At 48.3% G+C, this 4256-nt stretch overlaps 1 non-coding gene across 1 annotated transcript; it reads left to right on the top strand.

Moving 5' to 3' along the window:
• The first annotated feature begins 2760 nt into the window (after positions 1-2760).
• Positions 2761-2836, top strand: TRNAG-GCC (transfer RNA glycine (anticodon GCC)). The gene has a single exon. It is a non-coding gene; the product is annotated as a tRNA-Gly (tRNA).
• The last annotated feature ends 1420 nt before the right edge of the window (positions 2837-4256 follow it).

Genomic DNA, 4256 nt, shown 5'->3' on the forward strand with positions numbered 1-4256 from the left:
TCACGTTTTCCTGATGGTCAGTGGTGTTGAGCGCCTTTTGGGGTACCTGTTGGCCATCTATCTGTCATAGTTGTACAAATGTCCTTTCAGGCCTTCTACCCGTTTGTCATTTGATTGGGTTTTGTGTTTTCTGTTTTGTTTTCTTGCTATTGGATTGTGTGAGCCTCCTATATATTTTGAATGTATACTCATCAGGTATATAATTTGTAAATCGTATCTCCCGTTCCCTGGGCTGCCTTGTCATCCTGTGGACGGTGTCCTTTGCCGTGTAGAAACTTCTCCAGTCTCCTGTCGTTTTTCTTGTTCATACTGTATTTGCTGTCGCTGTGTTTGCTCTTGGTGTCAGTTTAAAAGCATCATCGCTGAGACCTATGTCAAGGAGCTTGCCACCGGGGGTTCCTCCTGGGAGTTTTCTGGTTTCAGGTCTCACGCTCAGGTCTCTGCTACACTCTTAGTTGATTTCTGGGCCTGGTGGAAGTTCGTGGGTCCAGTTTCGTCCTTTTACACGAGGCGCCCAGTTTCCCAGCACCGTTTGTTGAAGAGACTGTCCTTTCCCCACTGTGTGTCACTGACTTCGTTGTCATAACCTGACCTCATCTGAGTGAGTGTGTTTCTGTGCCTTTTAATCTCTTCCATTGATCTATGTCTATTTTTATGCCAATAAAAACATACTGTTCTGATTATTTTGGCTTTGTAATGCAGTTTGAGGTCAGGAAGCATGGTGCCTCCCGCCTTATGCCTCTTTCTCAAGATTACTTTACCTACTGGGGTGTTTTTTTTACGGTCCCATACAGATTTTATAATTATTTGTTCTATATTTTAGAAAAATGCCATTGGAAATTATTAGGGATTGCATTGACCCATAGATTGTTCTGGATGGTACGGGCATGTTAACAATATTTATTCCTGCCTGACCTGTGGTGGCGTAGTGGATAAAGCGTCGACCTGGAAATGCTGAGGTTGTCGGTTCGAAACCCTGGGCTTGCCTGGTCAAGGCACATATGGGAGTTGATGCTTCCAGCTCCTCCCCCTTCTCTCTCTCTGTCTCTCCTCTCTCTCTCTGTCTCTCTCTCTGCCTCTCTCTCTCCTCTCTAAAAATGAATAAATAAAATTAAAAAAAAAATAAAACAATATTTATTCCTTCCATCCATGAGCGTGGGACGTCTTTCAACGTATTTTTTGTCTTATAGGTTTTTTTTTGTTTGTTTGTTTGTTTGTTTTGTATTTTTCCGAAGCTGGAAATGGGGAGAGACAGTCAGACAGACTCCCGCATGCGCCCGACCGGGATCCACCCGGCACACCCACCAGGGGCGACGCTCTGCCTACCAGGGGGCGATGCTCTGCCCCTCCAGGGCGTCGCTCTGCCGCGACCAGAGCCACTCTAGCTCCTGGGGCAGAGGCCAAGGAGCCATCCCCAGCGCCCAGGGCATCTTTGCTCCAATGGAGCCTTGGCTGCGGGAGGGGAAGAGAGAGACAGAGAGGAAGGAGGGGGTGGTGGAGAAGCAAATAGGCGCTTCTCCTATGTGCCCTGGCCAGGAATCGAGCCCCCGCACGCCAGGCCGACGCTCTACCGCTGAGCCAACCGGCCAGGGCCTTATAGTTTTTAATATACTGGGCTTTCACCTCCTTGATTAGATTTATTCCTGGGTATTTTTTTTTTCTTTTTGATGCAGTTGTAAATGGTATTGTTTTCCTGATTTCTTTTCCTGATAGTCCATTATTGATGCATAGACATGCAACTGATTTTTGCGTATCCACGTTGTATCCTGCGATCGTACTGAACTTGTGTATTAGTTCTAACAGCTGTTAATAGAATCTTTAGGGTTTTCTGTATAAGGAAGGGACCAAAGTAGGTTTACAGCTGTTCGTACTCACAACTGTGGACCTACTTCTGCCCCATCCTGTATATTATTACTATGTTATCCTCAAACAGTGACTGTTGTATTTTTTGATATGGATGCCGTTCACTTTTTTTTTTTTTTGGCTTAATTTCTCTGGCTAGCACTTCTAGTACGTTGTTGAATAAAGTGGTGAGAATGGCCATCCTCACCTTGTTCCTTACGTTAGAACAGAGGCTTCCAGCTCCTCCCGTTGAGTAGGAGGTCAGCTGTGGGCTCGTCACAAACGACCTTAAATACAAACGTTTTGGTTTCTTCATTCTATACACACTTTGTTGAGACTTTTTATTGTAAATCAGCTATTTTCCAGCTTTTTCATCTCATGGCACACAGAAACTAATTCCTAAAATTTTGCAGCGTGCGCGCGCACACACACACACACACACACACACACACACACAAAACTAACAAATAATAATAAAAAAAAAAGGTATGATTTTGATTCAGTCACGCCAGTCAGCTAACGCCGTGTTGGCTGTTGTCGTTTTTTCATTTGACAGACTACAGGGAAAGAGGTAAGTGCCCCCGAATACACAGTCAGGGATTGTGTGTTTTTAAAATTCTTGCAGCACGCCTGTTGAAAACAGGTGTCACGAATAAATGTTGAATTTTGTCAAACGCTTGTTCTACATCTATTGAGAGGGTTACCCGATGTTTATCCTCCACTTTATTACTGCGGTGTGTGTCACGTCGACTGATTTATGGATGTTGAATCACCTTTGTATCCCTGGAATGAATCCCACTTGATCACAGTCTCTGAAACCCTTTTTACTAAGTCTAAGATTATTGCACAATAAAAGGTTTTGTATACTCCATATTGTTTTTTGGAATAAATATATATGCTGTCAAAATATAACTATAGGCCCTGGCCGGTTGGCTCAGTGGTAGAGCATCAGCCTGCCGTGCAGAAGTCCCGGGCTCGATTCCCGGCCAGGGCACACAGGAGAAGCACCCATCTGCTTCTCCACCCCTCCCACTCTCCTTCCTCTCTCTCTCTTTCCCTCCCGCAGCAGAGGCTCCATTGGAGCAAAGATGGCCCGGGCGCTGGGGATGGCTCCTTGACCTCTGCCCCAGGCGCTAGAATGGCTCTGGTCACAACAGAGCGACACCTCGGAGGGGCAGAGCGTCGCCCCCTGGTGGGCATGCCGGGTGGATCCCGGTCGGGCGCATGCGGGAGTCTGTCTGACTGTCTCTCCCCGTTTCTAGCTTCGGAGAAATACAAAAAAAAAAAAAAAAAAAAAAAAATATATATATATATATAAAACTATAATATTTCTATGGAAATGAGCACCATATTCCGCAGAGCGGTTGATTTCCTGCAGTCAGGAGGATGGAGGGTACAGTTAGAAAGAGGTATAGGGAGGTGACTTCAACTACACTTTGCAATATTTCTCTTTATAAACTGCATGATAGATAGTAAAGTTGTAACTGCAATCTCCTTTGAGATTTTTCTATATATGTTTATTAAAAGGAGAACGCACAGAAGAAAAAAAAGGCAATGCAAAAATTATCGCAATTTCACGAGTCCGTGAACATCACTGAACACCCTCCCCCTGCCCAAACCCCACCCTCGCCATGGGTTCCAGGGTTAAAGATTTTGACTGGGGGAGCTTTACAGGGTTGGCAAATCCGTCCGCTTTGCAGAGGGACTTTTTATGACGCTACCAGATGCATCCAAAGAGGAAAATGTTTCTCCCGGGATGTCCGTCTGTCCCTGGGACGAAAGAAAGGGGAGTTCAGACGGGATGGAGAAAGAGAGGAAATCCTTCAGCCACCGTTTGTTCCGGAGCCGGAGCTGTCCTCGCGTTCACAGGCAGACGCCTCGCCCGTTTGGGAAGGCAGGATTCCCCGCCTGAACCCCGCACCCCGGTGCGAACCGTTTCTGTTGGTGTTTGTGACTCAGCCCCGACTGAAAACGATGGCCGTCCCTAACAGCCACCCCTCGCTCTTTCCCCCAAAGCTTTCCAGCTGGAGCCCTGGGGAGACCGTTCTTTTCTCAGTGCTCCCATGTCTGTGCGTCTTCATGGCGGCCCCGCGCTCTGTGCGTCTTCACGGCGGCCCCACGCTCTGTGCGTCTTCACGGCGGTCCCACTCTCTGCGTCTTCACGGCGGTCCCACTCTCTGCGTCTTCACGGCGGCCCCACTCTCTGTGCGTCTTCACGGCGGCCCCACGCTCTGTACGTCTTCACGGCGGCCCCACGCTCTGTGCGTCTTCACGGCGGTCCCGCTCTCTGCGCGTCTTCACGGCGGCCCCGCTCTCTGCGCGTCTTCACGGCGGCCCCGCGCTCTGCGCGTCTTCACCGCGGCCCCGCGCTCTGTGCGTCTTCACGGCGGTCCCGCTCTCTGCGCGTCTTCACG

This window comes from Saccopteryx leptura, chromosome 3 (assembly GCF_036850995.1).
Source record: "Saccopteryx leptura isolate mSacLep1 chromosome 3, mSacLep1_pri_phased_curated, whole genome shotgun sequence".
NCBI lineage: Eukaryota > Metazoa > Chordata > Mammalia > Chiroptera > Emballonuridae > Saccopteryx > Saccopteryx leptura.